This window comes from Artemia franciscana, chromosome 19 (assembly GCF_032884065.1).
Source record: "Artemia franciscana chromosome 19, ASM3288406v1, whole genome shotgun sequence".
Lineage (NCBI taxonomy): Eukaryota > Metazoa > Arthropoda > Branchiopoda > Anostraca > Artemiidae > Artemia > Artemia franciscana.
Window position 1 is genome coordinate 29,554,562 of NC_088881.1, and position 12,461 is coordinate 29,567,022.

General features: G+C 33.2%; 1 protein-coding gene across 1 annotated transcript in view; it reads right to left on the reverse strand.

Annotated features, from left to right (window-relative positions):
- LOC136039533 (WD repeat domain phosphoinositide-interacting protein 3-like) overlaps positions 1-12,461 on the reverse strand; it is a 475,762-nt gene that overhangs the window by 170,881 nt on the left and 292,420 nt on the right. The gene's annotated exons all lie outside the window — the stretch shown is intronic.

Sequence of the window (12,461 nt, forward strand, 5' to 3'; positions counted from 1 at the left end):
GGCGCGAAGCGCCACCCCAACAGCTAGTATATATATATATATATATATATATATATATATATATATATATATATATATATATATATATATATATATATATATATATATATATATATATACATAATATATATATATATATATATATATATATATATATATATATATATATATATATATATATATATATATATATATATGTATATATATATATATATATATATATATATATATATATAATATATATATATATATATATATATATATATATATATATATGTATATGTATATGTTTTTAACTACGTAAAATTGCGAATATACAACATTCTTCGCTGTCCCATTGTCTGTACATATAAATAAATTGTCAGGTTTACCGACTCTTGAACATGCAACATATAATTGTTCATGGGAAAACAATCCGTATTCAGATCTATACCTTATGATTCTAATGATTGCCCATGAGCTTTGTTGATGGTGATTGCTAATCGACCATTCCCTGTGTCGCCGTCGTCATTTATATATCCCCCTGTGCCCCCCGGCGTCCCTGTTGTAGTTGTGTCCCTGTGTCCCGGTCGTCATTTATATTCCCTGTGTCCCGGTCGTCATTTGTGTCCCGGTGTCCCAGTCTGTAATTTCTCTTTGAGTGTCCCGGTCGTCATTTATATTCCTTGTGTCCCGGTGTCCCGGTAGTCATTTGTGTCCCGGTGTCCCGGTCTGTATATACATTCGTTTTTGAATTGCTTTTTTTTAGTTTTTAGTTTTTTATCTTTTTTTTAATTTTTTTAGGTATACCTCATGATTCTAATGATTGCCCTTGAGCTTTGTTTTTTTGTAGTTTTTACCTTTTTAGTTTTTATTTTTATTTTTTTAGTTTTTTTTCTCCTTTATTTTTCAGTTTTTTTCCTTTTTTGATTTTTTTTTCTTTTTTAGTTTTTTTAGTTTTTTAGCTTTTTTAGTTTTTTATTAGTTTTTTAGTCGTTTTTTTCCTTTTTGGTTTTTTGTGTAGTTTTTACCTTTTTTTAGTTTTTTTAGTTTTTTTACTTATATCCTGGTCCCTGTGTCCCGGTCGTCATTTGTGTCCCGGCACTTTGTCGATGGTGATTGCTAATCGAACATTCCCTGTGTCCAAATCGCTTTCTCTTCGAATGTCCCGGTCGTCATTTATATTCCCTATGTCCCGGTCGTCATTTGTGTCTCGATGTCCCGGTCTGTAATTTCGTCAGTCGAAAACATGACGTCAGTCAACATACAAATATGACGTCACCTGACAGACCCAGACACACACACACAGACAACTTATTTATATATATATATATATATATATATATATATATATATATATATATATATATACATATATATATATATATATATATATATATATATATATATATATATATATATATATATATATATATATATATATATATATATATATATATATATACATATATATATTCACAGGTGGGACACAGGAACACAACTACAATGGTGTATAACTAATATGGCGTGTAACGACTTACGCGCGCTGGGGGGATTGGGGGTCACGAAGCGCCCCCACCAACTAGTATATGTATAAAATATGTTTTTAACTACGTAAAACTTTCGAATATACAACATTCTTCGCTGTCCCATTGTCTGTACATATAAATAGATTTTCAGGTTTACCGACTCTTGAACATGCAACATATAATTGTCCATGGGAAAAACAATCTGTATTCAGATCTATACCTCATTATTCTAATGATTACCCTTGAGCTTTGTTGATGGTGATTGCTAATCAAACATTCCCTGTGTCCCCATCGTCATTTATATATCCCCACTGTGCCCCCGGCGTTCCCGTTGTAGTTGACAACTAAACAACTAAAAACACCTAAAAATTAAAAAAAACTAAAAACTGAAAAAGAAAAAAAAAGAAAAAAGGAAAAAAACCTGAAAAAAAGGAGAAATAGAAAACTAAAAAATGAAAATAAAAACGAAAAAAACTAAAAAAAAGTATAAAAGTAAAAAACCTGAAAAGACAAAAAGGAAAAAAACTAAAAATTTATTTCATCATATACCAATTAAAAAACGAATGTATATACAGACCGGGACACAGGGATTATAAATGACGACCGTGACACTCAAAGAGAAATTACAGACTGGGACACCGGGAAACAAATGACGATTGAAACGTGTGTGTCGACTGATGTCATGTTTGTGTGTCGACTGACGTCATGTTTGTTTGTCGACTGACGTCATGGCTGTCGTCTATAAATGACGACTGGGACAAAGGGACAAAACTACAACGGGGACGCATGGTGATTGATTAGCAATCACCATCAACAAAGCTCAAGGGCAATCATTAGAATAATGAGGTATAGATCTGAATACGGATTGTTTTTCCCATGGACAATTATATGTTGCATGTTCAAGAGTCGGTAAACCTGACAATCTATTTATATGTACAGACAATGGGACAGCGAAGAATGTTGTATATTCGCAATTTTACGTAGTTAAAAACATATACATATATATATATATATATATATATATATATATATATATATATATATATATATATATACTAGCTGTTGGGGTGGCGCTTCGCGCCACCCCAACACCTAGTTGGTGGGGGCGCTTCGCGCCCCCCCCAATATATATATATATATATATATATATATATATATATATATATATATATATATATATATATATATATATATATGTATATGTATATGTTTTTAACTACGTAAAATTGCGAATATACAACATTCTTCGCTGTCCCATTGTCTGTACATATAAATAAATTGTCAGGTTTACCGACTCTTGAACATGCAACATATAATTGTCCATGGGAAAACAATCCGTATTCAGATCTATACCTTATGATTCTAATGATTGCCCATGAGCTTTGTTGATGGTGATTGCTAATCGACCATTCCCTGTGTCGCCGTCGTCATTTATATATCCCCCTGTGCCCCCCGGCGTCCCTGTTGTAGTTGTGTCCCTGTGTCCCGGTCGTCATTTATATTCCCTGTGTCCCGGTCGTCATTTGTGTCCCGGTGTCCCAGTCTGTAATTTCTCTTTGAGTGTCCCGGTCGTCATTTATATTCCTTGTGTCCCGGTGTCCCGGTAGTCATTTGTGTCCCGGTGTCCCGGTCTGTATATACATTCGTTTTTGAATTGCTTTTTTTTAGTTTTTAGTTTTTTATCTTTTTTTTAATTTTTTTAGGTATACCTCATGATTCTAATGATTGCCCTTGAGCTTTGTTTTTTTGTAGTTTTTACCTTTTTAGTTTTTATTTTTATTTTTTTAGTTTTTTTTCTCCTTTATTTTTCAGTTTTTTTCCTTTTTTGATTTTTTTTTCTTTTTTAGTTTTTTTAGTTTTTTAGCTTTTTTAGTTTTTTATTAGTTTTTTAGTCGTTTTTTTTCCTTTTTGGTTTTTTGTGTAGTTTTTACCTTTTTTTAGTTTTTTTAGTTTTTTTACTTATATCCTGGTCCCTGTGTCCCGGTCGTCATTTGTGTCCCGGCACTTTGTCGATGGTGATTGCTAATCGAACATTCCCTGTGTCCAAATCGCTTTCTCTTCGAATGTCCCGGTCGTCATTTATATTCCCTATGTCCCGGTCGTCATTTGTGTCTCGATGTCCCGGTCTGTAATTTCGTCAGTCGAAAACATGACGTCAGTCAACATACAAATATGACGTCACCTGACAGACCCAGACACACACACACAGACAACTTATTTATATATATATATATATATATATATATATATATATATATATATATATATATATATATATATATATATATATATATATACATATATATATATATATATATATATATATATATATATATATATATATATATATATATATATATATATATATATATATATATATATATATATATATACATATATATATTCACAGGTGGGACACAGGAACACAACTACAATGGTGTATAACTAATATGGCGTGTAACGACTTACGCGCGCTGGGGGGATTGGGGGTCACGAAGCGCCCCCACCAACTAGTATATGTATAAAATATGTTTTTAACTACGTAAAACTTTCGAATATACAACATTCTTCGCTGTCCCATTGTCTGTACATATAAATAGATTTTCAGGTTTACCGACTCTTGAACATGCAACATATAATTGTCCATGGGAAAAACAATCTGTATTCAGATCTATACCTCATTATTCTAATGATTACCCTTGAGCTTTGTTGATGGTGATTGCTAATCAAACATTCCCTGTGTCCCCATCGTCATTTATATATCCCCACTGTGCCCCCGGCGTTCCCGTTGTAGTTGACAACTAAACAACTAAAAACACCTAAAAATTAAAAAAAACTAAAAACTGAAAAAGAAAAAAAAAAGAAAAAAGGGAAAAAACCTGAAAAAAAGGAGAAATAGAACACTAAAAAATGAAAATAAAAACGAAAAAAACTAAAAAAAAGTATAAAAGTAAAAAACCTGAAAAGACAAAAAGGAAAAAAACAAAAAATTTATTTCATCATATACCAATTAAAAAACGAATGTATATACAGACCGGGACACAGGGATTATAAATGACGACCGTGACACTCAAAGAGAAATTACAGACTGGGACACCGGGAAACAAATGACGATTGAAACGTGTGTGTCGACTGATGTCATGTTTGTGTGTCGACTGACGTCATGTTTGTTTGTCGACTGACGTCATGGCTGTCGTCTATAAATGACGACTGGGACAAAGGGACAAAACTACAACGGGGACGCATGGTGATTGATTAGCAATCACCATCAACAAAGCTCAAGGGCAATCATTAGAATAATGAGGTATAGATCTGAATACGGATTGTTTTTCCCATGGACAATTATATGTTGCATGTTCAAGAGTCGGTAAACCTGACAATCTATTTATATGTACAGACAATGGGACAGCGAAGAATGTTGTATATTCGCAATTTTACGTAGTTAAAAACATATACATATATATATATATATATATATATATATATATATATATATATATATATACTAGCTGTTGGGGTGGCGCGAAGCACCACCCCAACACCTAGTTGGTGGGGGCGCTTCGCGCCCCCCCCAAGCCCCCCCGCGCGCGTAAGTCGTTACGCGCCATATTAGTTACGCGCCATTGTAGTTGTGTCCCTATGTCCCACCTGTGAATATAGATAGATATATATATATATATGGTTTTAACTACGTAAAACTTGCGAATATACAACATTCTTTGCTGTCCCATTGTCTTTGCATATAAATAGATTGTCAGGTTTACCGACTCTTGAACATGCAACATATAATGGTCCATGGGAAAACAATCTGTATTCAGATCTATACCTCATGATTCTAATGATTGCCCTTGAGCTTTGTTGATGGTGATTGCTAATCGACCATTCCCTGTCCCGGTGTCCCGGTCGTCATTTACATCCCCCTGTTTCCTCCGGTGTCCCCGTTGTAGTTGTGTCCCTGTGTCCCGGTCGTCATTTATATTCCCTGTGTCCCGGTCGTCATTTGTATCCCGGTGTCCCGGTCTGTATATACATTCGTTTTTTAGTTTTGTTTTTCTCCTTTATTTTTTTCCTTTTTTTTTCTTTTTTAGCTTATTTAGATTTTTAGATTTTTTAGTTTTTTTATTAGTTTTTAGTTTTTTTTTCTTTTTAGTTTTTTTGTCCCGGTCGTCATTTATATCCCCCTGTTTCCCCCGGTGTCCCCGTTGTAGTTGTGTCCCTGTGTCCCGGTCGTCATTTATATTCCCTGTGTCCCGGTCGTCATTTGTATCCCGGTGTACCGGTCTGTATATACATTCGTTTTTTAGTTTTGTTTTTCTCCTTTATTTTTTTCCTTTTTTTTTCTTTTTTAGTTTATTTAGATTTTTAGATTTTTTAGTTTTTTTATTAGTTTTTAGTTTTTTTTTCTTTTTAGTTTTTTTGTAGTTTTTACCTTCTTTTTAGTTTTGTTAATTTTTTTTTACTTATGTCCTGGTCGTCATTTATACTCCCTATGTCCCGGTGCTTTGTCCTGGTCGTCATTTATACTCCCTGTGTCCCGGTGCTTTGTTGATTGCTAATCGAACATTCCTTTTGTCCTGGTCGCTTTCGCTTTGAGTGTCGTCATTTATTAGTTTTTTCCTTTTTTTCTTTTTAGTTTTTTATTGGTTTTTACCTTTATTTTAGCTTATTTTTCAGTTTTTTCCTTTTTTTTAGTTTTTTTTTATTTTTTATTTTTTTTAGTTTTTTACCTTTTTTTAGTTTTTTTAGTTTTTTTAGTTTTTTAGCTTTTTTACTTTTTTTATTAGTTTTTAGTTTTTTTTTTGTAGTTTTTGCCTTTTTTTAGTTTTTTCAGTTTTTTTTTTGAATATAGATAGATATATATATATATGGTTTTAACTACGTAAAACTTGCGAATATACAACATTCTTTGCTGTCCCATTGTCTTTGCATATAAATAGATTGTCAGGTTTACCGACTCTTGAACATGCAACATATAATGGTCCATGGGAAAACAATCTGTATTCAGATCTATACCTCATGATTCTAATGATTGCCCTTGAGCTTTGTTGATGGTGATTGCTAATCGACCATTCCCTGTCCCGGTGTCCCGGTCGTCATTTACATCCCCCTGTTTCCTCCGGTGTCCCCGTTGTAGTTGTGTCCCTGTGTCCCGGTCGTCATTTATATTCCCTGTGTCCCGGTCGTCATTTGTATCCCGGTGTCCCGGTCTGTATATACATTCGTTTTTTAGTTTTGTTTTTCTCCTTTATTTTTTTCCTTTTTTTTTCTTTTTTAGCTTATTTAGATTTTTAGATTTTTTAGTTTTTTTATTAGTTTTTAGTTTTTTTTTCTTTTTAGTTTTTTTGTCCCGGTCGTCATTTATATCCCCCTGTTTCCCCCGGTGTCCCCGTTGTAGTTGTGTCCCTGTGTCCCGGTCGTCATTTATATTCCCTGTGTCCCGGTCGTCATTTGTATCCCGGTGTACCGGTCTGTATATACATTCGTTTTTTAGTTTTGTTTTTCTCCTTTATTTTTTTCCTTTTTTTTCTTTTTTAGTTTATTTAGATTTTTAGATTTTTTAGTTTTTTTATTAGTTTTTAGTTTTTTTTTCTTTTTAGTTTTTTTGTAGTTTTTACCTTCTTTTTAGTTTTGTTAATTTTTTTTTACTTATGTCCTGGTCGTCATTTATACTCCCTATGTCCCGGTGCTTTGTCCTGGTCGTCATTTATACTCCCTGTGTCCCGGTGCTTTGTTGATTGCTAATCGAACATTCCTTTTGTCCTGGTCGCTTTCTCTTTGAGTGTCGTCATTTATTAGTTTTTTCCTTTTTTTCTTTTTAGTTTTTTATTGGTTTTTACCTTTATTTTAGCTTATTTTTCAGTTTTTTCCTTTTTTTAGTTTTTTTTTATTTTTTATTTTTTTTAGTTTTTTACCTTTTTTTAGTTTTTTTAGTTTTTTTAGTTTTTTAGCTTTTTTACTTTTTTTATTAGTTTTTAGTTTTTTTTTGTAGTTTTTGCCTTTTTTTAGTTTTTTCAGTTTTTTTTTTAGTTTTTTATTGGTTTTTACCTTTATAGTTTTTTTAGTTTTTTAGCTTTTTTATTTTTTTTATTAGTTTTTAGTTTTTTTTGTAGTTTTTGCCTTTTTTTAGTTTTTTCAGTTTTGACGTCACCTGATCCAGTTTTTTCAGGTGACGTCACCTGACACATCCATCCATCCATCCACAGACAACTTATTTTTATATATATAGATATATACTAGTTGTTGGGGTGACGCTTTGCGCCACCCCCAATCCTCCCCGCGCGCGTAAGTCGTTACGCACCATATTAGTTACGCGCCATTGTAGTTGTGTCCCTATGTCCCACCTGTGAATATAGATAGAAATATATATATATATATATATATATATATATATATATATATATATATATATATATATATATATATATATATATATATATATATATATATATATATATATATATATATATATATATATATATATATATATATATATATATATATGTTTTTAACTACGTAAAACTAGCGAATATACAACATTCTTTGCTATCCCATTGTCTGAGCATATAAAAAGATTGTCAGGTTTACCGACTCTTGAACATGCACTATATAATGGTCCATGGGAAAACAATCCGTATTCAGATCTATACCTCATGATTCTAATGATTGCCCTTGAGCTTTGTTGATCGTGATTGCTAATGGACCATTCCCTTTGTTGCCGTCGTCATTTATATATCCCCCTGTGCTCCCCGGCGTCCCTGTTATAGTTGTGTCCCTGTGTCCCGGTGGTCATTTATATTCCCTGTGTCCCGGTCGTCATTTGTGCCCCGGTGTCCCGGTCTGTATATACATTCGTTTTTGAATTGCTCTTTTTTTAGTTTTAGTTTTTTACATTTTTTTTAGTTTTTTTTAGTTATACCTCATGATTCTAATGATTGCCCTTAAGCTTTGTTGATGGTGATTGCTAATCGAACATTCCCTGTGTCCCCGTCGTCATTTATATATCCCCCTGTGCCCCCCGGCGTCCCCGTTGTAGTTGTGTCCCTGTGTGCCGGTCGTCATTTATATTCCCTGTGTCCCGGTCGTCATTTGTATCCCGGTGTCACGGTCAGTATATACATTCGTTTTTGAAATGGTATATGATGAAATAAATTTTTGTTTTTTTCCCCTTTTTTTCATATTAGTCTTATATATATATATATATATATATATATATGTATATATATATATATATATATATATATATATATATATATATATATATATATATATATATATCTGGCCTTAAAGACTTCAAAAATGGAACGAGGAAAAATACAATAGGTGCAAAAACTGAATGATAAATTATAGCAAGAGTTTGTTCATCAAACCGTCCTTTCACCCTGACTAGCAGGTCATAAGTTTTCCTGAGTTTTCAAAATACAGATGATAGCCCCAACTCCTAAATGGATGTAATTGTCAGACCAAAAGGCTACCCAAGGTAAAAGGCCACTAGCAAGCCTTAAGAGGTCTAAATCTAAAGCATTACCAGGAAACTCAACAGGTGATCGGCACTGTATTCTAATATTCTAGCTAAAGATTGCTTTATCAAGTGATACCAAGGAAGAAGGGGGTGACTCCAGCTAGATTTTAATAATATCTTTGTTTTTAATCAAACAGTTCGTGGTAACGAACTGTAGTAAGGAGCGACCCGGCTCAATAGTAACCAAACTCTAAAAAATAGAACTTTGGTACCAATAGCAACATCAAAAGTATCGCATTTTAATGCTAATTTTAAATATATAAGTTTTATCAAGTTTAGTCTTATTCATCAAAAGTTACCAGCCTGAGAAAATTTTGCGTTATTTTAGAAAATAGGAGAAAACACCCCCTAAAAGTTATAGAATCTTAACAAAAATCACACCATCAGATTCATCGTATCAGAGAATTCAATTGTAGAAGTTTCAGGCTCTTATCTACAAAAATGTGGATTTTTACATTTTTTGCCAGAAGGCAGATCACAGATGCGTGTTTATTTGTTTTTTTTTTGTTTTTGTTTTTTCCTCATGGGTGATCGTATCGACCCAGTTGTCCTAGAATGTTGCGAGAGGGCTCATTCCAACGGAAATGAAAAGTTCTAGTGCCCTTTTTAAGTGACCAAATAAATTGTAGGGCACCTAGGCCCCCTCCCATGCTAATTATTTCCCAAAGTCAACGGATCAAAATTCTGAGATAGCCATTTTATTTAGCGTAGTCGAAAAACCTTATAACTATGTCTTTGGGGACGACTTACTCCCCCACAGTCCCCGAGGGAGGGGTTACAAGTTCAAAACTTTGACCAGTGCTTACGTATAGTAATGGTTATTGGTAAATGTACAGGCGTTTTCAGGAGGATTTTTTGGTTGGAGGCAGGGGTTGAGAAGAGGGGATATGCTGTGGGAACTTTCCATCGAGGAATTTGTCATAGGGGAAGAAAATTTCCATGAAGGGAGCGCAGGATTTACTAGCATTACTTAAAAAAAAACAATGAAAAAATAAATATGAAAAAAAAATTTTCAGCTGGAAGTAAGCAGCAGAATTAAAACTTGAAACGAACAGAAATTATTACCCATATGAGGGGCTCACCTCCTCCTAATACCTCGCTCTTTACGCTAAAGTATTTTTAGTAATTTCAACTATTAATTCTGCTGCTTTTGTGATTCAGGGGTCATTTTAATGAATTGGGACAAAATTTAAGCTTTAGTGTAAATAGCAAGGTACTGATGAGGGGGCGAACCCCCTCATATATGTAATAAAAACATGAGAATACAAAAGTTCTTTACGTAAGCTAATTTATAAGTTACGTACATCTTTTACTTATAAAAAGATTCGTAAAAAATTAAAAGTTCTAGTTGCCTTTTTAATTAACCGAAAATCGGAGGGCAACTAGGCCTCCTACCCCGCTCTTTTTTTTCTCAAAGTCATTCGATTAAAAATATGAGAAAGCCATTTAGCCAAAAACAAAAATATACAAATTTCGTTATAATTAGTCCTTTGCGGAGAGCCAAAATCAAAACATGCATTGATTCAAAAACGTTCAGAAATTAAATAAAAAAAACAAGTTTTTTTAAATGAAAGTAAGGAATGACATGAAAACTTAAAACGTACGGAAATTACTCCGTATATGAACGGGGGTTTTCCTTCTCAACGCCCCGCTCTTTACATTAAAGTTTTTTACTGTTTTAAAATGTCGAGCTAAGAGAAAGAGTCAAACTTTAGCGTAAAGAGCAGGGCGTTGAGAAGGAAAAGCCCCTTTCATATACGGAGTAATTTCTGTTCGTTTTATGTTTTAATGTCGCTCCTTACTTTCATTTAAAAAAACTTGTTTTTTTATTTAATTGGATTAAAAAGCCACTGCTCTAAATGAATAAATAAAAAAAACTGTATATTGTTTATTCGTTAAGAAATTGAGAGAAAATCCTTGACTGTCTCTTCCCTCCAAACTATATTTTGCAAATAGACACCAAAGCTTTATTCAAGAACTACCAAAGGCCTAGCTTATTCAACGGATCATTTGGTAAAATTCTGATATAAATAAAAAAAAACACTTAACCGATTAATTCTACCTCTAAGTGTTCCTTCCAAATATTAAATAAAAAAAACAAGTTTTTTTAACTGAAAGTAAGGAGCGACATTAAAACTTAAAACGAACAAAAATTACTTCGTATATGAAAGAGGCTGCTTCCTCATCAACGCCCCGCTCTTTACGCTAAAGTTTGACTCTGTCTCTCAATTCTTCTTTTTAAAACAGTAAAAAACTTTAGCTTAAAGAGCGGGGCGTTGATGAGGAAGCAGCCTCTTTTATATACGAAGTAATTTCTGTTCGTTTTAAGTTTTAATGTCGCTCCTTACTTTCAGTTAAAAAAACGTGTTTTTTTATTTAATTTCTGAACGTTCTTGAATCAATCCATGTTTTGATTTTGGCTCTCCGCAGAGGAATAATTAAAACGAAATTTGCATTTTTTTTTTTTTTGGCTAAATGGCTTTGTCATAATTTTGATCGAATTATTTTGAGAAAAAAAAAGCGGGGGAGGAAGCCTAGTTGCCCTCCGATTCTTTGGTTAATTAAAAAGGCAACTAGAACTTTTAATTTTTTACGAATATTTTTATTAGTAAAAGATTTACGTAACTTATAAATTAGCTTACGTAAAGAACTTTTGTATTCTCATATTTTTATTACATATATGGGGGGGTTCGCCCCCTTGTCAGATCCTCGCTCTTTACACTAAAGCTTAAATTTTGTCCCAATTCATTAAGAATGACCCCAGAATCACAAAAGCCGTAGAATAAATAGTTGAAATTACTAAAAATACTTTAACGTAAAGAGGGAGGTATTAGGAGGAAGTGAGCCCCTCAAATGGGTAATAATTTCTGTTTGTTTTAAGTTTTAATGCTGTTCCTTACTTCCAGCTGAAAGATTTTTTCATATTTATTTTTTCATTGTGTTTTTAAATAATGCTAGTAAATCCTGCGCTCCCTTCATGGAGATTTTCTTCCCCATGACAAATTATCAATGGAAAGTTCCCCCAACATATCCCCCTCTTCTCAACCCCTCCCCCAACCAAAAAAATCCTCCTGAAAGCATCCTGTAAGCATTGGTCAAAGTTTGTAACTTAATGCCCCTCCCATGGGGGACTGTGGGGGAGTAAGTCGTCCCCAAAGACATAGTTATAAGGTTTTTCGACTACGTTGAATAAAAAGGCTATCTCAGAATTTTGATCCGTTGACTTCGGTAAAATAATTAGCGTGGGAGGGGGCCTAGGTGCCCTCCAATTTTTTTGGTCACTTAAAAAGTGCACTAGAACTTTTCATTTCCGTTAGAATGAGCCCTCTTGCAACATTCTAGGACAACTGGGTCGATACGATCACCCCTGGGGAAAAAAAACAAAAAAACAAAACAAAAACAAATAAACACGCATCCGTGATCTGCCTTCTGGC